General features: G+C 38.3%; 1 long non-coding RNA gene across 1 annotated transcript in view; it reads left to right on the top strand.

Annotated features, from left to right (window-relative positions):
* Nucleotides 1-9,466: 9,466 nt before the first annotated feature.
* The window catches only part of LOC138446324 (uncharacterized), a 54,456-nt gene continuing 41,091 nt past the window's right edge, over nt 9,467-22,831 (top strand). Inside the window, exon 1 of the long non-coding RNA XR_011259270.1 lies at nt 9,467-10,104. This is a non-coding gene — a long non-coding RNA (uncharacterized lncRNA). The remainder of the gene's footprint in view (nt 10,105-22,831) is intronic.

The following is a 22,831-nucleotide window of genomic DNA, read 5'->3' as shown; positions in this document are numbered from 1 at the left end:
GGGTCTCCTGCATTATGGCAGAGACTTTAGCCTCTGAGCCACCAGGGCAGCCCAAGATGGCAATGGGAAGACCCATTAGAAATCTATTATAGTAGCAGTCAAGAGGTATGATTTGGGCTAAAACAGAGGGGGTAGGGAAAATGAAATTGGGGATTATATGAGAGTAAAAATGTTAGGGCTAATTGGGTTAAAGGAATGTGAATAAAGAAAAGGGGAGACATTTGTGCTGACAAGATTTCTGACCTGGGATGATTATCCTTATTCCTTAAGGATATCATTCATCAAGATAAGGAAAACTTGGATGGGAGCACATTGTGGGAAGATAGAATAAGGGTGTGTCTGCAGGCAGGTGGGGATGTGTGGTTAGCAGTTGGCCGTGTGCATCTGTGTCTCAGGAGAGAGCCGTAGATTTGGCAGTCTTCAGCCTACCTGGTAAGTATAATTGTATGTTACAGCTGTGGTAACAAGATATCACAGACTGGGTGGTTTCCAGGACAAAATTTATTTTCTTACAGTTCTGGAGGCTAGAAGTCTGAGGTCAAGCAGGATAGATTCCTTCTGAAGGCCATGAGAGAAGGATATGCTCCAGGGCTCTCCCCTTGGCTTGCAGGTGGTTCTCTTCTTGTGATTCACGTTGGCCATGCCTCTCCACCCAAACCTCGTGTGTGTGTGTGTGTGTGTGTGTGTGTGTGTGTCTGTACGTCTAAATTTCCTCTTCTTGAGATAGCACCAGTCTGTCATATTGGACTAAGGTCCACTCTGATGACTTCATTTTAATTTAATTACTTCGGGAACGATCTTATCTCCAAAAAATGATCAAATTTCATGATGCTGAGGGTTGGAACTTCAAGTGATAACTTTTTGTGGGGTATGCAGTTCAGCCCATAAAGAGTGAGCAAAGCCGCAGAGTAGAGGGGATCCCTCAAGCAAGTGTGAGGAAAGGGAAGAGAGAAAACAATGCAGGGAAACAGTGGAGAGGGAACTGTTTGCATGGAGAGGGAAAGACCTGGGAGCGCAGAGCCTTTGGAGACCTGGTCAGCGGCCTTGAGGAGAACCAGCAAGCAGAGATCGCTAAGATGCTGGGAAAGTTTCACGAAGGCAGCCGTCTCAGAATGAAGTGCCTCTGAGAACCACATACAGTGAGACTATCCTTGGTGGTCAGGACGTCACTGGTTGTCAAGCACTTGAAGGGGCTAAATGGACCTAGGAGCTGGATAGCATTGAGTTGAGGATTGGAAAACGGGCAGTGACGTGTGTGCGACTGGAGACAGTGTAAAAGGAAGGAGAGAGACAGCTACCTAATGCTGAGGAAGGGTGGGGTTTTGCTTGCTTGGGTTTGTTTTCAGTTTTTAGAGTAGAGGAAACATTAGCTTTACTCTAATGTTAGAGGAAACAAGAAAAAGACTGAAAATAACTTTGGATCTATCTGAGACATAAATCTGACAGCATCATTTTTGGTGCTTTAATACTTCCAGTGGTTTCTAACAGATGAGAATAAGGTTCAGGTTACACACGTCACACAAGCCCTTTACAACCCAGCCCACGGTGCCCCTTCTGCTCTCAGGCTGTTCAAGCTCCTGCCCTGTGCCTTGGTTACGAGGAACCCTCCCCATTCCCAGGTCTCCACACACCTGCACCTGCTGCTTCCTTGTTTCCTGGGATGCTATCTTTTCTTTATCCACCTGAGATATCCCACTCAGCCTTCAGACATCAACATCCAAGCACCTCCTCTGTGGAGTCTGACCCAAACATTTCCATATACCTTACTCTCTCCAGTGCCTGCCACCCTTTGCTAAACTTGCATTGTCCAGCAGGATGCATTCCACTGTATTGAAGTTATTTGTATCCACACTTAACTACCCCTACAGACTGTAATATCCCCAAGTTCATGGACAGCTCTTATGTATTTTTGTTCTCCAGCACTTACCCCAATGCCTGGCTGCTACTAGTGCTCTGAATTTCTAGTGAATTAATGAATGATTTAATAAATTAAAGCTTCTGTGTATCTTGGTACTCTCAGTTCAGTTCAGTCACTCAGTGGTGTCCAACTCTTTGCGACCCCATGAATCACAGCACGCCAGGCCTCCCTGTCCATCACCAGCTCCCGGAATTCACTCAGATTCACGTCCATTGAGTCAGTGATGCCATCCAGCCATCTCATCCTCTGTCATCCCCTTCTCCTCCTGCCCCCAATCCCTGCCAGCATCAGAGTCTTTTCCAATGAGTCAACTCTTTGCATGAGGTGGCCAAAGTACCGGAGTTTCAGCTTTAGCATCATTCCTTCCAAAGAAATCCCAGGGTTGATCTCCTTCAGAATGGATTGGTTGGATCTCCTTGCAGTCCAAGGGACTCTCAAGAGTCTTCTCCAACACTACAGTTTTTGGGTTTTTTTTAGCTGGACTGGAAGAAACACAAGCTGGAATCAAGATTGCCGGGAGAAATATCAATAACCTCAGATATGCAGATGACACCACCCTTATGGCAGAAAGTGAAGAGGAACTAAAAAGACTCTTAATGAAAGCGGAAGTGAAGAGTGAAAAAGTTGGCTTAAAGCTCAACATTCAGAAAACGAAGATCATGGCATCCGGTCCCATCACTTCATGGGAAATAGATGGGAAAACAGTGGAAACAGTGTCAGACTTTATTTTGGGGGGCTCCAAAATCACTGCAGATGGTGAGTGCAGCCATGAAATTAAAAGACGCTTACTCCTTGGAAGAAAAGTTATGACCAACCTAGATAGCTATGCAAAAGCAGAGACGTTACTTTGCCAACTAAGGTCCGTCTAGTTAAGGCTATGGTTTTTCCTGTGGTCATGTATGGATGTACTCGTTATATCTACTAATTTGCAAACATTTGTTTCTTCTTTCCAACTCCATTTTTTCCTTTGACTCCATCTAAATTCTACTTATCCTTTATGGCCTGGTTGCAGCTCCAATTCTTCTCTCAAAGACCACCGTGCCCACCTCAAAGTGCACAAATGTGCTTGTGCATGTGTGCACGCACACACACACACACACAGATTCCAAATTAAATTGAACTTGTCTTGAATTTCCACCGGTTCCACCCCTGGTCTTCATTTACTTTCAGTATTATTTTAGCTTCTAAGCACCTAAATATAAAGTGATTCCCTTAAGTTTTAAGGCATCCCTTAATCTTAGAAGGTAAAATTAAATTTGGAGCTTCTCTGGTGGCTCAGTGGCAAAGAGTCTATTTTTCAAGGCAAGAGATGAAGGTTCAGTCCCCGGATTGGGAAGATCCTCTGTAGAAGGAAATGGCGGCCCCCTCCTGTATTCTTGTCTGGGAAATCCCATGGACAGAGGAACCTGCTGGGCCAAGTTCACGGGGTTGCAAAGAGTCACATACGACTGAGTGACTAAGCACAGCACAGTGCAGAATTTAGCACAGAACTTAAACTAACAACAACAACAATAAAAATTAAATCTAAGACTTAAATTTGTTCTCTACATCTGTGTATTTCTGCTTTGCAATAGGATCATCTATATCATTTTTCTATATTCCTCATATATGCCTTAGTAAACAATGTTCATTTTTCTCTTTCTGACTTATTTCACTCTCTATGACACACTCTGGGTGGAGAACAAATGTATGGGTATCAGAGGAGAAGGGAGTGGTGCGAGGAGTTGGGACATTAGGGCTGACACACATACACTTTTGATACCTTGTAATATATGACTAATGAGAACATGCTGTTTGGCACAGGGAACGCTGCTTACTGCACTGTGGAGATTACATATGATAGAAAATCCACATAGCAACATAAGTGTAGAAAAACAAGCAGGTGTTAATAAATTTCCAAGAAACATTAATCTGTTTCTGCAAATATATCCTGCTGTTCATTTAAATGGAATGATCCCACTTTTAGGAAGGCAGCCCAAAAGGAAAGGAATATACTTGTATGTATCACTGACCATTTTGTTGTACACTAGAAACTAACACAACATTGTAAAGTAACTATGCTCCAGAAAAGATTAATTTAAAAAGTTGAGGCTTAAAGCATGGATTGTAAAGCTTCATTCAGGAAAAAAGAAATGCAGCATTTCCTCTCACCTAAGCTACTAAATATTGTATCCCAAATAGTTATGTTCTTAAGAGCAAGGTAAGAGACAAGAGTCCAATGTTAGCAGAAGGCATGTTTGTAAGAGTAATGAGAAAAGGAAGGGAGCGCCTTCTGGCTATTCTCGTCCAAAGGCAGTAAATTGAAAAGTTCTGCCTTCTTACAATATACGGTCAGTTTTGTCTTGGTTACCTAAGTTTTATCCCAGAAAAAAAAAAAAAAAAACACCTTCCTGTTAAAATCAGATTCACTCTAGGTATTTCACTGGACCTAGCTTAAATATGCTGACTTGGGTGATAAAAGAGGTTCCCAGCACTTTTAAAAGAACACAATATATTTATTTGGGTTGCATCCAGTTGGCATAAACCACAGATGGTAATAATGGCTATGAAAGTCCAAATTCATGATCTGCTGATCTCTAAAATTAGAGTTAAAATGATTTAACAAGTAAGTGGACATCAAGTAGTTTAAAGTTATAAATTATTTTATTATGGTTTATTCTATTTACTTAAGTAATAAAGGCACGAAGGAAAAACGAAACATGGCAGAATGACTCGGGGTAAAAAGCAAGAGTTACTCTATTGCTACCGCTTTACTCTGTCCAGACCCATCCCTTCATCCATCTTCCCAGACAATCACTTAAAATTCTTCTTCAATTTCAGTTCCTTCAATGTTTCTGCCAATCCCTTTAAATGATGAATCTTTCTACAGCTTCTTTATTGTCAACCTCAGAATTTATATATTGGCCTCTTATACCACATGGATCCTCATTTCTCATTTTTTTCCGAGACAGATACAATCCCATTCACAGTTCCCCCAATGGTTATCTCTAGTTCAATCAATGACTACCACTTTTGAATAGTACAATGATAAATTATTTTAAATCTTCAAGTCTGACAGAATATAGTTTTTTTCTTTTATAGATACAGTTGGTTTAGTATAGAACATTGTTTTTGGCAGTTGCAAGATTCCATGACAGCTTTTGAAGTATACCTGTGATGTGTGTAAGTAAGACTGAAGCTTGATTCAAGTGAGAGCTGAAACACAAAAGTTAAATAAAGAGCTTAAATGGTGAAAAAAGAAATTGGATTTCTAAACTTACTTTCACTTTGATCATCGAAGGTGTTATATATTACATTTTGATAGCTCAGAGAGTGACTGAAGTGGTAATTTTATAGAGTATCATTCCATTTAAATGAACAGCAGGATGTATTTGCAAAAACAGATTAATGTTTCTTGGAAATTTATTAACACCTGCTTGTTTTTCTACACCCATGTTGCTATGTGGATTTTCTATCTATCTTAAGTAAATTCCATTCTTATTTTTAAAAATGAAAGGTAATGAAACTGAAAGATCTCTTTCACACTGCAGCTAGTGACAAACGCCGTCAAATGCAGTCTATGCCCCATTGTCGGGAAGGGTGGAGAGACATCGTGGAAAGCCTAAGGACAGAACCCAGAAGGGCAACAGAAAAGCAGGTTGGCTGTTTCTCTCACTTGCTGCTAAGTAAGTACATTTCCTCCATCTACCCAAGCTCGATCCCTCATAGCTTGTAGCTTCTGGAGCTGCTGACAAAAGAGGATTCTGTGATGTTCTAAAACCAGTGTGCTGAATGTGGAAAGGGGCAAGAGAGCCTTTTGGCTCAAGCACTGAAATGAGCCAGAATCCCTCTGAGAATAAAGAACAGACTTCACTGGACCTAGGCACCGTCTCACTCATTAGCTTGGACTTTCAGGTTTTTAATACTAGATATGTATACGGGACATAGTCCCACTCCAGCTAACCATCCAATAAATAATCTTTGCCTACTTTCACAATCCTCAGTTTGATATCTCACTATGAACTTCTAGAACTTTGTTCTTCAGTGAAGATCAGAATGCTGCTCAAGGTTTGTTCTGTTGTTTGGGACTTTGTGTGTATGTGTGTGATGCCTTTTTGAAGTTTAATACCTTTATATTTTATATTTCCCTAAATTTAACTGTTTTGGGATCTTTTCTTTCCCTCTTAAAATGAAACAAATAACTTCTATTGAAAAACCTTCTGTAAAATTTGAATCTTAGGAAGATGGCTCATGCAATTTAAGGCACTTATTGTATGAATTTGTGTTTTTTTTGTTTTGTTTTTTTTTGTTTTTGTTTTTGTTTTTTTTTGGAAGTGGGGATTTGCTAGACCTAAGCCTGAACACATCACACCATATAGCACACAGTAAGGGCTGTCTGTCCCATAAAGCCAAGTGAAAAAGGCTGATCTCTTTGGAGTTTCCACAATCCTATTTCATAAGGAGTTTTTCTCCTTGAAGGTTTAGATATGGAAAGAAGAGTTTGTATTTAGAAAAGCCAGTGCTTTGAAGTGGATCAAAGTCTAGAGCCTGAGGGTCTCAGCTGACTGTTCAGAGCAGGCACCAGAGCTGGATGGCAAAATGGATATAACCAGAACAGATGCCAGATAAACCAAGAGGCAGGAGCCAGAGAGCAAAGGCAGGTCAGGTGGACCAGTTCAAGGGTAACTGCAAGAGCCCTGCCCCATCTAATCCGGATCTTTGTGATTCCAAGGTCACATCCTGCCATCTTCTTCACTGCCTTGCAGCTAAACACCACAAGGATTAAGCTCAAATCTTTTTTTTTTTTTTCCCCTGCTAATTTCACCAGGTGTTCTAGAAACCAAAAAATTACAATCACCAATGCCACCTTATTTTATCGGGTGGATAAACTATGGATCCAAGTGAATGAGAAATGCTTCAGTTAAGGTCATAAGCTAAGAGGTTCGGAGCTTTGACCTTTCTTGGTATTGCTGGAAGCCTTTGATTTAGAACTCATCAAATCTGAAAGGGCCTTGCTCACCTTACTTTTGGACTTACTCCTGCAAGTAAAAGTATGATTTTTCATTTTGGAGCATCAGGGCTCGCACGCTTCTGGACTATGTCTATGAAGACGTGTTCTGAGATGTAATGTACCGTGTCTCATCTCCACCTTCCACATTTCGTCTCTTCACTGCCGCCCGCTCTCACACAGCTTCTGCGCCATCCTTGCTGCTCTTGGAAGCCTTAGTTAAGCATATGGATGCCTGAGGATTAGAGCTACTTCTGGGGCTTCTCTGGTGGCTCAGATCTAGATTCATTGAAATGAGTTCCTTTGATTTTTTTTGTTAAATCCCAGTTATTGTTTTACATGATTTCTAGATGTTTAAGGACGAAGATACTAAATTTTGTAGCCATGCACATACTAGAAACTCTTCAAAAAGTAATCAAAGAGAAATGGATCAAAGAGAAGGGAATTCTCCTGGCAAGAATACTAGAATGGATAGCCATTCCCTTTTCCAGAAGATCTTCCTGACCCAGGGATTGAATCCAGGTCTCCTTCATTGCAGACAGATTCTTCACCATCTGAGCCAGTGTTAACTAAGGACAGTAATTATGTTGTTTCCTAAATTTAACTGTTTTGGGATCTTTTCTTTCCCTCTTAAAATGAAACAAATAACTTCTAGTGAAAAACCTTCTGTAAAATTTGAATCTTAGGAAGATGGCTCATGCAATTTAAGGCACTTGTTGTATGAATTTGTTCACATTTTATTAACTAATTCATTTTCAATTTGTGTTGAAATGAGAAATGGGCACATTCCCTCATTTATTTTTTGCTGGCAACTCTGTTTCAGTGCGATTAATATTTCACCTAACAAGAAGCATTTATAAATGATCCTAAAACCTACACACAGATAAGCATTCTTGTCCTCACTGTATCCCACCTCCCTTCAAATTCTTTTGTTTGATGAAAATATTGATATAATGTAAACAAGACATATTTTCTTCAAAGAAATATTTACTATCCATCATCTACCAAAAAGGTTCAGGTTTCTGAAAGTGGTCAATCAGACGACCTTAACTTTCCAGTCCATTCATTCTTCCCAGTGACTTACTGTGTGCCCTACTCTATCCATCTCATCACGTGCCCAAGCCTGTAATAAACAGTACTCACCGTGTTCAGTGTAGGTGCCTGTTCCCAGGCACATGCTCATGCTACTCTTGTAGCTTTCTGTGACCTCAAAATCTGTTTCAAAGGCCATTTTTTTTCATAAGTCTTTACTGCCAATTTAAAGAATCATCTATGCAAATATTAGATGCATAGGAAATATTTCAATAATTTATCAAATACAAGTGAGTATCTTCTAACCTTGGTCTTGTCAACAGTGATGAAAGCACTTTTCTCTTTGACTGGTTATTTTGGATATGCTCTCCTTATAATAGTATTATTAGCTGGGTTTTTCTTCTTAAACATCAGTACAACTCATAATAATGCTTTTTTCTCCAAAGTTGCTTCTAAGTTCATACATGAAGTGTTTAAGACCTATTTAAAATCTAAAGATTATGTCATGAAAATCACCAAGGAGATCAGTGTCTGTGTGTCATTTGTGGAAGGAAATAGGAAGGCTTATTTAGTTTGAAATATGATATGTAGAAAAATAACATTAATATATGACTATTATCTTATTTTTGTATGACATCATCTTTTTCCTCATTTAAGTTTTGAGAAGAATTGCGTCTTTGCCAGATTAATTTCTAAGGTTTTGCAGTGTAGAATTGGGATAATACTTGAGAGGGAGAATTAAGAAAACTGATCTTAGTGATTAATTGGAAAGAACAGAGAGAGATTTCTAGATAAGACCATTACATAGAGATTTAAAGGGTAGCAACAAGACAAGAAATATCTAGAACACAGTGTGTTTGACAGAGAGTTAGAAGGATCTCCCAGAATGAAAGGAAGAGTTATTTGATTAGCTGCCATGATATAATTTCAAAAGATTGTATCTAATCTATCCAAAAGATATATTTAATCTCTCAGAAGATAGATTGATGATTAAATTTTCTCTCCTTAATAGAAAATTATCCTTTGGTTTTTTGCAGTGACTGCTATTAAATCCTTTTGGATGTCAAAATTATTATTTTTTAATTTACTTTTAAATCCTTTTGGATGTCAAAATTATTATTTTTTTCTTAAATGTGATAGTACATGTACCAGTTTCACAGGCATTCCAATTAGGTTGCCAGGTTAGAGTTAATAAAGATATAGCAAAGCAAAAATGTCTTATAAGCAGTGAGAGTCACATGGCTTGAGTTAGATCAGAGATGGCTTGGTGAGATTTATATATCATTTGTTTGGTTGTGGCAGCTGACACTAGGAAAAGAAAAGATCTTTTTGAGGACTGTAGTGTAACAGTGAAAAGCACAGAGGCCGTAGCCTCAGGAAAACAGTTATCTATACCAAGACTTGGGCCAAGGGGCATACAGATATTCACATTAGATATTCAGTAATGAAAGGGTTAGGAGCCCTGTAGATGACTAAATAGGAAGTTAAACAAAATAAGCCCAATGAGAGTGACTGAGGAATGCAATCTCACCAGAAAAGGCTGAACATTTAGAGTTTGAGTCAAAGAAACAATATGAGCAAGGACACAGGAAAAATATGGGCAAGAGCTACGATCATCCCCAAAGAAGTAACTGGTGCTGACAGAGTGGCTGCTGGCTATTTGAAGAAACCCTGGAAGAACTTGCATCAGGCTTTGAAGAGAATATCTTTAAGTGGAAAGTTGTCAGGATGGTGGTAGGAGAAAAAGAGGCCATATCAGCATCTGGGGGCGTCAGGACATCACTAAGAATGGCAAACTAAGAGCCTCTGAAAACTCACTTCTCTATAAAAGCAACAGGAATATTGACAAAAATTGTCAAAATTAACCATTTCACAATTCACAACCACAATTTAGGCTTGCAACCATCCGAGGAGTGTTTATTCAAGGATCTAGGCTATCAGGATCTTTGGCCACCTGATGCAAAGAACTGACTCAAAAGACCCTGATCCTGGGAAAGAGTGAAGGCAAGAGGAGAAGGGGACAACAGAGGATTAGATGGCTGGGTGGCATCACCGACTCAAGGGACATGAGTTTGAGTAAACTCCAGAAGTTGGTGATGGACAGGGAGGCCTGGCGTGCTGCAGTCCATGGGGTCACAAAGAATCAGACACGACTGAGCGACTGAAGGTAAGTGAGGATATCAGTGCTCCATCTTATTCAACTCAGGAGTTCTGTGAGTCTCTCGGTAGAGGCGCCGTCACTGTTTGGGGCACTGTGGGGACTCTGATGTGCGGGTAACAACAAACCCCACTGAATCTCCAGCTTCCTCTGTCTGTCTTTCCTATAAGAGTTTTACTTGGTTCAGTAAGAGAGCTCAAGAGAACTCAAGGTTCTTTGGAATTGCAAAAATGAGATCCAGAAAGGAGAAAAAGTGGTGATGGTGAGGTGTTGTGTATATATGTACAGAAGAAAGAAGCTATTTACAAGTTGAAAAAAATCTACTTTATTACACATAACTATATTTTCATATTCCCTCTTAATTCAATTATATTGTTTTCTGATGAATGCAATTCTTGAAGATCCAATCAAATCAAATATGATGTTTTCATGACTATTGCAATTCCACAGAATGGTATTAGGTATTAGATAGTATTATTATAGTACTATTTTTCCCTCAAACTTTATAAGGTGCTTTATGTCTTTATAAAGTTCTTTTACATGCAGGATCTCATAATCCTCATGAAAGTTCGGTGAGGATGGTGACGTGATTCACAATTTGCAAATGAGCAAATTAAGATTCACAGGGATAATGTAATTTGCCTAAGGTTACCGAAAGAGTGAATGGTGATCTGTTCCTCACATTTTCTTCTTCTCCTCCTCTCCCTCCTCCTTCTTTTAAAATATTTTAGGGTAAAGTTTTAAAAGCACACAGTTATAACCATCACTCAAGTCAAAAAATAGAACATTATTACAGACATAGAAATTAAACATGATAACCAGCAGACAAGGGAGGTGAGGGAGAGGGATAAATTGGGAGTAGGGTTGAACAGATACATACCACTATATATAAAATATATAAGCATGGTTTTACTGTACAGCACAGAGAACTATATCAATATCTTGTATTAAACTATAAATGAGAAATTGAAAAGCAGAGACATTACTTTGCCAACAAGGTCCATCTAGTCAAGGCTATGGTTTTTCCTGTGGTCATGTATGGATGTGAGAGTTGGACTGTGAAGAAGGCTGAGTGCTGAAGGATTGATGCTTTTGAACTGTGGTGTTGGAGAAGACTCTTGAGAGTCCCTTGGACTGCAAGGAGATCCGACCAGTCCATTCTGAAGGAGATCAGCCCTGGGATTTCTTTGGAAGGAATGATGCTAAAGCTGAAACTCCAGTACTTTGGTCACCTCATGCGAAGAGTTGACTCATCGGAAAAAACTCTGATGCTGGGAGGGATTGGGGGCAGGAGGAGAAGGGGATGACAGAGGATGAGAAGGCTGGATGGCATCACCAACTCGATGGACGTGAGTCTGAGTGAACTCCGGGAGTTGGTGATGGACAGGGGGGCCTGGCATGCTGCGATTCATGGGGTTGCAAAGAGTCGGACACGACTTTGCGACTGAACTGAACTGAACTGAGAAGAAGCAAGGAATGCATAAATATATGCATGTATGTATATATAACTGAATCACTTTGCTGTACACCTGAAATTAACACATCATAAATAAACTAGAATTTAATAAAGAATGAATTAATTTAAAAAAAAATGAAACATTGTCAGAGTCCCAGAGGCTTCTTCAATATCAACTCTTAATCATATCCCCTCACCACCTGGTGTCTCAGAAGGTAAAGAATCCGCCTACAATGCAGGAGACCCAGGTTCCATCCCTGGGTGAGTACGATCCCCTGGGGGAGGGCATGGTGACCCACTCCAGTATTCTTGCCTTGAGAATCCCATGGACAGAGGAGCCTGGAGGGCTGCAGTCCATGGGGTTGCAAAGAGTCAGACATGACTGAGTGACTAACACACAGCACCCTTCAAAAGTAAGTACTGTCTTTGCAAATATGACAATATTTTTTGTTCTTTACATTTTGCCATCTAAGCAGTCATCTCTAGACTATGACTGTACTTGTGCTTTAAGTTGTACATAGAATCTATATATGCGTGTGTTTAAACACATTTGACCTCATGCATGTGTGTACATATGTATGTAAACACAAACATATAACTTGAATCCGATGTTTTTCATTCAAACTATACTTATCCATGCTTAGAAGTAGCTGAACTCTGTGTATTATTATCATTATTTTGCTATATACCACATGGTGATTGTGTAGTATTAATTCCATTATTGATGGATATTTGTTTCCCATTTTCAGCTCTTTCCAATAACGCTACTGGGAACATATTTGTGTGTCTCCTGATGTGCCTGTGCACACATTTCTATTAAATATATCACTAGAAATGGAACACTGGGTCGTTAATTGTGCACATCTTGTACTTTGGTAGAAAATGCCAACTCACGTATGCATCATAATTTGTGGAGTGCATGTTCCGTTCTTCCATTTGGTTGTCTTTTTCTTATTGATTCTTCAGAGTTTAAAAAGAAACAGTTTGATTATCAGCTCTTTCTTAGTTCTGTGTGAGAAATATCTTTTCCTAGTCCTTGATTTTCTTTTCACTCTCCTGATAGTGATAAGCAGGAATTCTTAGTTTCATTAATCTTTTTCATTATGCCAAGTTCCATGTACTACTTAAGAAATATTTCTGTATCCTGAGCTCATTAAGATATTTTCTAAATTACCTCATAGAAGTTTTATTATTTAGTCTTTCACATTTAGATCTAAAATTAATCTGGAATTTTTATTTTGTTGTTATCATGTATGGATTCCGATAGATACCCAATTGCCTTGGGATATATTTAAAAAATTCTACAGTGGTATCTTAAAAACAAACAAACAAACAAAAAAAAAAACCTCAGTTATCTGCACACATGTAGATACATTTCTAGAATTCCCATTATGATCCATAGGTTTGTATTTCTTCTCGGATCAATACCTCACTTTTAATTATTGTAACTTTATGAAAAATTTTAATATCTTGTTACTTAGATCTCCAAACTCTGTTCTTTTTCAATATTATTTTGGATATTTGTGGTCTTTAGCATATTTATATGCAAACTGAGAAATCATTTCCTCAATTTTCAGAAACTTCCCCCCCATACACACACACAAAGGAACTTAATAAAATTTTGTTTGGAATTATACTGAATCTATAAATCAGTCTGGGAAGAATTGGCATCTATATAATATTGTATCTTCTAATCCATAAACATGGTATTATCTTTCATTTATTTAGGCCTTCTTTCATCTTGATCAGTAATATTTAACAGTTTTCTAAATAAAATTCTGGTACGTTTTGAGTTTTTTTAACACAAATAATTTGATAAGAATGCCATTGTAGGGCATCAAAAGAAATTCAAAATTTTATTTTTCCAAATGTCTGTTGCTGGTATATAGAACTATGATTGATTTTTGAATGTTGACTATATATTCAGCAATCTTGGTAAACTCACAAATTCATATATTTAATTTATATTTTTGGATGTTTTATCATGTGATTTGTGAATAATAAATATTTTTAATTATTTTAAAATCAGGCTTAATATCTTTTATTAGTTTTGAAATGTTTCATCATTATCCCTTCAAATATTGTTCTGCTCCAGTTTTTCTCTTATTTTTGGTCTCCAATTTCCCATATTAAACTTTCTCTACATATTCTCTGTGCTTCATACTATCTCATCTCTATTTGCCATAAATTTTGTTACTCCACGCTCTATTCTGAACATTTCCTTCTGCTTTATCTGGCTGTTCACTAATCCTCTCTTCTGTGGAATCAAATATGTCTTGTTAAATCCATTCTAATTTAGGTAATTTAAAATTTCAATTCTAATATTCTTCTTTGGATCATTTTTTTTTAGAATTTTTTTTAATTATTATTTTTTTACTTTACAGTACTGTATTGGTTTTGCCATACATCAACATGAATCTGCCATGGGTGTACATATGTTCCCACTCCTGAACCTCCCTCCTACTTCCCTCCCCATACCATCTCTCTGGGTTATCCCAGTGCACAAGCCCCAAGCATCCTGTATCCTGCATCGAACCTAGATTGGTGATTCATTTCTTATATGATATTATACATGTTTCAATGCCATTCTCCCAAATCATCCCACCTTCTCCCTCTCCCACAGAGTCAAAAAGTCTGTTCTGTACATCTGCGTCTCTTTTGCTGTCTCGCATACAGGGCTATCGTTACCATCTTTCTAAATTCCATATATATGTGTTAGTATACTGTATTGGTGTTTTTCTTTCTGGCTTACTTCACTCTGTATTATTGGCTCCAGTTTCATCCACCTCATTAGAACTGATTCAAATGAATTCTTTTTAATGGCTGAGTAATACTCCATTGTGTATATGTACCACAGCTTTCTTATCCATTCATCTGCTGATAGACATCTAGGTTGCTTCCATGTCCTGGCTATTATACACAGTGCTGCAATGAACATTGGGGCACATGTGTCTCTTTCTATTCTGGTTTCCTCAGTGTGTATGCCCAGCAGTGGGATTGCTGGATCATAAGGCAGTTCTATTTCCAATTTTTTAAGGAATCTCCACACTGTTCTCCATAGTGGCTGTACTAGTTTGCATTCCCACCAACAGTGTAAGAGGGTTCCCTTTTCTCCACACCCTCTCCAGCATTTATTGCTTGCAGATTTTTGGATTGCAGCTATTCTGACTTGTATGAAATGGTACCTCATTGTGGTTTTGATTTGCATTTCTCTGATAATGAGTGATGTTGAGCATCTTTTCATGTGTTTGTAAGCCATCTGTATGTCTTCTTTGGAGAAATGTCTATTTAGTTCTTTGGCCCATTTTTTGATTGGGTCGTTTATTTTTCTGGAATTGAGCTGCATGTGTTGCTTGTATATTTTTGAGATTAGTTGTTTGTCAGTTGCTTCATTTGCTATGATTTTCTCCATTCCGAAGGCTGTCTTTTCACCTTGCTTATAGTTTCCTTTGTTTGCAGAGCTTTTAAGTTTAATTAGGTCCAATTTGTTTATTTTTGCTTTTATTTCCAATATTCTGGGAGGTGGGTCATAGAGGATCCTGCTGTGATTTATGTCGAAGAGTGTTTTGCCTATGTTCTCCTCTAGGAGTTTTATAGTTTCTGGTCTTACGTTTAGATCTTTAATCCGTTTGAGTTTATTTTTGTGTATGGTCTTTTACAAGTGGTTGACCAGTTTTCCCAGCAGCACTTGTTAAAGAGACTGTCTTTAATCCATTGTATATTCTTGCCTCCTTTGTCAAAGATAAGGTGTCCATAGGTGTGTGGATTTATCTCTGGGCTTTCTATTTTGTTCCACTGATCTATATTTCTGTCTTTGTGCCAGTACCATACTGTCTTGATGACTGTGGCTTTGTAGTAGAGCCTGAAGTCAGGCAGATTGATTCCTCCAGTTCCATTCTTCTTTCTCAAGATTGCTTTGGCTACTCGAGGTTTTTTGTATTTCCATACAAAGTGTGAAATTATTTGTTCTAGCTCCGTGAAAAATACCGCTGGTAGCTTGATAGGGATTGCACTGAATCTGTAGATTGCTTTGGGTAGTATGCTCATTTTCACTATATTGATTCTTCCAATCCGTGAACATGGTATGTTTCTCCATCTATTAGTGTCCTCTTTGATTTCTTTCACCAGTGTTTTATAGTTTTCTATATATAAGTCCTTAGTTTCTTTAGGTAGATATATTCCTAAGTATTTTATTCCTTTTGTTGCAATGGTGAATGGAATTGTTTCCTTAATTTCTTTTTCTACTTTCTCATTATTAGTGTATAGGAATGCAAGGGATTTCTGTGTGTTGATTTTATATCCTGCAACTTTACTATATTCATTGATTAGCTCTAGTAATTTTCTGGTGGAGTCTTTAGGGTTTTCTATGTAGAGGATCATGTCATCTGCAAACAGTGAGAGTTTTACTTCTTCTTTTCCAATTTGGATTCCTTTTATTTCTTTTTCTGCTCTGATTGCTGTGGCCAAAACTTTCAGAGCTGTCTTGAATAGTAGTGGTGAAAGTGGGCACTCTTGTCTTGTCCCTGACTTTAGGGGAAATGCTTTCAATTTTTCACCATTGAGGATAATGTTTGCTGTGGGTTTTAGCTTTTATTATGTTGAGGTATGTTCCTTCTATTCCTGCTTTCTGAAGAGTTTTTATCATAAATGGATGTTGAATTTTGTCAAAGGCCTTCTCTGTATCTATTGAGATAATCATAGGGCTTTTATTTTTCAATTTGTTAATGTGGTGGATTACAGTGATTGATTTGTGGATGTTGAAGATTCCTTGCATCCCTGGGATAAAGCCCACTTGGTCATGGTGTATGATCTTTTTAATGTGTTGTTGGATTCTGATTGCTAGAATTTTGTTAAGGATTTTTGCATCTATGTTCATCAGTGACATTGGCCTGTAGTTTTCTTTTTTTTGGTGGCATCTTTGTCAGGTTTTGGTATTAGGGTGATGGTGGCCTCATAGAATGAGTTTGGAAGTTTACCCTCCTCTGCAATTTTCTGGAAGAGTTTGAGTAGGATCGGTGTTAGCTCTCTCGAAAGTTTTGGTAGAATTCAGCTGTGAAGCCGTCTGGATCTGGGCTTTTGTTTGCTGGAAGATTTCTGATTATAGTTTCAATTCTTTGGATCTTTTCCAAAACTTTTATTTCCTTTTTTCATAGTGTCCAGTTCTCAACATTGTCCTTCACCTTCTCTCTGAGTTTTAGATTATCTATCTTCACTTAAATATTAGTCTAGCAGATAAACTAAATTTCAAAAATATTTTGCCCAGCTTTTCAAGTAATCTTTGTTGACAAAGTTGCACTGAGTTATTACCCAGCCATCCATTACTGGAATCAGAGTCAAGCATCACTGGATTTTTTAATCTTTTCACAGCTGCCTCCTTTTAGACACAATGCTTGCCATCCTTGACCTTTCATATGGCCAAGCAGATATGGTATATGTCCATTAAGCAGTTACAGAACAATAAAAGGTAATTAGTGATTAAATACAAATATGAATGATATAGACATTAAGTGGTTTTGAAGCCAAGGGAAGGCAAAACATCCTGTAATAGAATTGTATAGAAGAGAAGATATAAAGAATATTAAAATTGTACAGGAGGGAAGAGGACATCTGAGTGGAAATGTCAAAATGGGAGTAAACATAAAGGTAAAGACAATAAGGAAAATGAGCGCAGGTGCCTCCTGAATTGGGAGGGTCTTCACCCTCTCAAAGGATTATTCAAAGATTTTTTTCATGTCTGGGGGGCCTACAAGTATGATTGGAAGTTGAAAAAATATATTAATGGAAAAAATAAAGTTAATCTGAAGAGACTGGGGCTTTATTTGAGAACAACTATGTCAATTAATGGTTCAGAACTTTGATGAGAAGTTCTGAAACACTGATTGACATGGCAAATTAATTGCATAAGTCTTCCTGAAAGCGATTGAAAGATTTGAGATGAAAAAATGGAAAAAAAATTAAGCAAGAAAGATTTTGCTTGTTATCATGAAGCCCCAGGTCTAAGGGAAGACCATATCCAATGGTGATAGCAAGAAAACAATGGAGAATATAAGAAAATACATATCCATGCAAAAACTTGTTTGTGAATCTTCATAGAAACACTATTTATAATAGCCAAAAAGTAAAAACAACCCTAATGTCTATCACCCATTAAATGGATAACCAACATGTAGTGTGTGCATATAAGGAAATCCTATTCCTAACTCACTCCAGTTCTTTCACTGTTGAAAGAAGAATAAGAAGGATCCTAAATGTGTGATATTTCTCACCAATACCTCAAAAAGGGTAGAGATTTTGATACAGAAGTCATTAAATTTTGCAAATTAAAAAAAAAAGTATCATTAGCTGCACCCAGAATGTCATAGAGTATTTCACAAATCTGCTTGGGTAGAACCAAGTATACACAAATTAGTAATAAAAATAGAGGACTAAGAATGCAAACTTCAAAAGACACACATTTAACCATTTTTCAAATTAGTTTAAATTAAAAAAAAAAACAAAACTCTTGGTTCAAGTAAGATTGTGAGCTTCAGGCATAGCCTGATCAAGGAAGTTAAATGAGGTCAAGATTCAGTCTCTTTCAGTATTTCTGGACTCTGCTTTCCTCCTTCTTAACTTCATTATTAGGTAGGCTCTTTATGCATATTTTTCTCCAGTTGTTCTAGGTTTCATTTTTCAATAAAAGAAGGTTTTCTCTCCCAAAACTTCTAGTAAAAGGGCCGAGAAGCACTTTCATTGGTCTGGGATGATCTTAAACCAATCCTTGAATCAATCACTAAGACCATGCTCTGATTGGCAGGTCTGGGTTGCATGCCTGCTCCTAAAGCTCAGTGGTACAATCACACATGAACCACATGCAGAGAGGAAGAGAGTTGCTAGATTTAGCAAATAAAAATTCAAGATGCTCAGTTAAGTTTGAACTGCAGATAAATAATATTGTGTCAGTATAAGTATGTCTTATACAATGTTGGGAACAGGGGCTTCCCTGGTGGAGAAATCCACCTGCAATGTGGGAGACCTGGGTTCGGTTCCTGGGTTGGGAAGATCCCCTGGAAGAGGGCATGGCAACCCACTCCAGTATTCTTGCCTGGAGAATCCCATGGTGGGGGAGACTGGCTGGCTACAGAGTTGGATATGACTGAGCAACTAAGCACAACACACAATGTTGGGGACATATTTACATTAACATTTTATTCACTGTTTCTCTGAAATTCAGATTTAACCAGGAGTTCTATATTTATCTGACAATTCCAAAGAGGATGCTTCGATAAAGGAAAAAATGGAATGCCATTATAGAATGGGAAATAGGTGCTCAGCAGGCAAAAAATGCAAATATCTGTGAAGAATAAGCTAAAGAAGAAGCCAGTAAACAACCAGCATCTCTTTTTATCCTTCTGAAACTCTGTCATCCAGGGTATTGAAAAATCTCTTCAGTATAGCCAAGGGATAAACAAAGATCATGCTGACAACATGCCAAATTTGCAATCCTATTATTTAAAGCACTTGGAGAAAGTATAAATTATTCCAAAATTTGTCAAAATGATTTATTCACCTATAGAGTCACTTTCTTTTTCCCTGAATGTTAAAATAAAGCGTTTTGTTTCCATAAACCTGAAGGTTCCATGAGGTTTTAATGAAACTAAGCGTATTAATCTCCAAATGCCCATTTAACAAAAGAGATAATTCACGGAAGTACAAAGAATCACAAGTACGTATAAGTAAGTGTCACCACTCAAAGCTCATTCAGGCAGAAGCTAGAGGAGAATTTGACCATTATGATCTCTTGAATCCATATCTGAACCCTGATCTACAAAACATAAAATGTTATTTTGGCCATTTATATAATTAAATCCCAGATCAACAGCATGATTGGAAAAATCAAGATTTGTGAGTTTTGTAACTGTAACATACTTGCATAAAGTGTTCCATAACAAAAACATTTTGCAGAGGGACAAAATATTCCAAGTGAAATAAGCTAAAAGATAAATAAATGCGATATATGTGCAGACATAAAAATTCATATAGAGAAATACTTACTCTTTTTTAATTCCTATAGGAATATAAGTATGATTTTAAGGAGACGTGATTGTACAAGTGACAGATCTTCCATTTAGCTGATTAAAAAAATGTTTTAACCAGGCTTCAGATCCCTCTCTCCACCACTCTGGACCTTCCTCCAGTGTCTACCTACACCTATCCACGCTCAGTGCCTCTCAGGAATCAACAGGACAGCTGAGAGGATTGAGGCAGATGCCTCACATCATACCAACACATATAGTTTCCATCCCTATTTGTGGTTGCCAGTTTTCCATGGATCATTCTCTCCCTCTTCTCCTCCTCTTTTTCTTTTTGCCTTCTCACACCTGTGTTTGTGAAACAACCTTAAGATCTTTTTACAAAAGCAAAGCATAGCAGCTGGGGGTTGTTTGTTTCACATACCTTCTGGTGAGTGCCGCTCCACAAATGTCCAATTTGCACTTCCATCCTGCTAATCTACAGGGAATTTTCTGCTATTTGTTGCCTTATTTGTGGACATGTCTTTGCTGTTTGGGGGTGTCTATATGGGGGTGGGGTTGATGGGAAGTAATGTGCTCTTTGGTTTCTGGGTTTAGCTATCATCATTTGTGATAGAGAGACAACGTTTAGTGGTTCAATGGAACCATACCAGTCTTCCTAACAAGAGAATAGATTGGTACTTACTAGAAACAGTGGTTTGCTATAAGGGAAACAACCAACATCCTATTTGCATCTGTGCATATCAACAATGCAATTAGGGCAAACTTCTTAGAGAATTAGATTGAGATGGTAATTAACGAATTGTGCCATGCATTTTAATGTGATCATAGAGAAGTAGATTATTTAGTACTGCCATATTCTCGCACTTTAGAATAAAATGCCCTGGGACTTTTAAATGAAAATTCCTCAAAATTGCACTGCTACTAGGAAACTGATAAAAGCAGAAACTATTTGCTTAAGACACAGTAGCTCAAAGGCTCACTACATTAAATCTCTCCAACAGAGGTGCTACTTACAGTGTTTGAATATGGGATACATGATGAGATGAATTGAAGTTTAGGCCCCTAAAGCTAAAGAAATTAGGCAAAAGTACTTTCACATCCTAAATAGAAGTAGCGTGCAGCTCCATCTTATTTTCACCAAAAAGTTATCAGAACTCATTAAATAATCAGCATCCCTCATTCCTATTACTCGCTTCCATTTAGAAGGGGAATGAAAATGCCTCAAGTTTGAGTATTATGGAGCCAATAGCTGTGACATTTGGAGAAGGAACTGGCAACCCACTCCAGTATTCTTGCCTGGAGAATCCCAAGGACAGAGGAGCCTGGTGGGCTGCTGTCCATGGGGTCGCACAGAGTCAGACACAACTGAAGTGACTTAGCAGCAGCAGCAGCAGCAGCAGCTGTGACATTTCTCCTTTATCCCACCCAAAGAAGAAAGGGTTAAGAGAACTGCCTTACAAAGGTCTATGTAAGGACAGACAGGAAACTGCTTGCCTGGTTGGACCTTATAGTAGCCTCCATGAGCTAGGAAGAGACCTGTGTCCCTGGAGCTTGCGTTCCACCTGGTAAGTTCATAAGGCCTGAGATTGCCCTAAACTACACGTGAAAGCAGGGGCTGAATTGGGAGAATGCCCTGTGCCAGCTGGCTTGGTGGAGTGTGTTTGTCACGTTGGCTCACGCCCTCATGACTGGAACCTGAACAAAAGGGAGGCCAGTAGAGATTAGCAGGTATCAGCAGGGAGAGGTTGAGAAATAGGGCATTGCCACAGCTAGCCAAAGAGTGTACCACTCACATCAGGACATTACACAATGATTAGGTCCTAGTGGGTTTAAAAGATATCCAGGATTTGTTTTAACCAGGTATGCTAGGACACAAAGACACAGAAATGATTGCTATGAAGAAAGAAGTTTATTATATGCACAGATCCCTAGAAACATGAAGTGTGACAAGCCACACAAAGGGGCCACTTGGGGAAGCACCAGGGTTAGTCAAGGGCAGAGGGAACAAAGAGAAAATGTCAGCAGAGCCTTTATTATGGTTTCCACAGGAAGGAGTATGTGAAGGTGGGTAGGCAGGCTTAGGGTAGACTAGTTTGAATAATTGCAGCAGGTTCTGGCAAGGCAAATGGTAACAGAGTTTTGTCAAGAGAACTGGACATAGGAAAAAACCTTTTCTAACAACCCAAGAGACAGTTGTACACAAGGACATCACCAGATGGCCAATACTGAAATCAGACATTACATTCTTGGCAGCCAAAGATGAAGAAGTTTCATAGAGTCAGTAAAAATAAAACTTGAAGTGGACTGTGGCTCAAATCATGAGCTCCTTATTGCAAAATTCAGGCTTAAATTGAAGAAAGTAGAGAAAACTAATAGGCCATTCAGGTACAACCTAAATCAAATCCTTTATGGTTATACAGTGGAAGTGACAAAGAGATTCAAGGCATTAGATCTGATAGAGTGCCTGAAGAAATATGGACAGAGGTTCATGACATTGTACAGGAGGTAGTGACCAAAACTACTCCAAAGAAAAAGAAATGCAAGAAGGCAAAGAGGTTGTCTGAGGAGGCCTTACAAATAGCTGAGGAAGGAAGAGAAGCAAAAGGCAAGGGAGAAAATGGAAGATATATTCAACTAAACACAGAGTTCCAGAGAATAGCTGGGAGAGATAGGAAGGGCTTCTTAAATGAACAATGCAAAGAAATAGAGGAAAACAATAGAATGGGAAATAGTAGAGAATTCTTCAAGAAAATTAAAGATATCAAGATAATATTTCATGAAAGGATAGGCATGATAAGGGCACAAAGAAATGGTAAGGACTTAACAGAAGCAGAAGAGGATAAGAAGAGGTGGTAAGAATACACAGAAGAACTATATTAAAAGGTCTTAATGACCCAGATATCCATGATGGTGTAGTCACTCACCTAGAACCAGACATCTGGAATGTGAAGTCAAGTGGGCCTCAGAAAGAATTACTATCAACAAAGCTAGTGGAGGTGATGGAATCCCAACTGAACTCTCTAAAATCCTAAAAGATGATGATATTAAAGTGTTGCACTCAATATATCAACAAATTTGGAAAACTCAGCAGTGACCACAGGAATGGAAAATGCCAATTTTCATTCTAATCTCCCAAAAGGACAATGCCAAAGACTGTTCAAAATACCATAAAAAATAGCATACTCATTTCACATGCTAACCAGGTTATGCTCCAAATCCTTCAAGCTAAGCTTCAGCAGTATGTGTACTGAGAACTTCTAGATAT

Source organism: Ovis canadensis, chromosome 9 (genome assembly GCF_042477335.2).
Source record: "Ovis canadensis isolate MfBH-ARS-UI-01 breed Bighorn chromosome 9, ARS-UI_OviCan_v2, whole genome shotgun sequence".
In the NCBI taxonomy this organism is placed as follows: domain Eukaryota; kingdom Metazoa; phylum Chordata; class Mammalia; order Artiodactyla; family Bovidae; genus Ovis; species Ovis canadensis.
The sequence above is the reverse complement of the archived record's forward strand: the minus strand, read 5'-3'. Positions and strand labels throughout refer to the sequence as shown.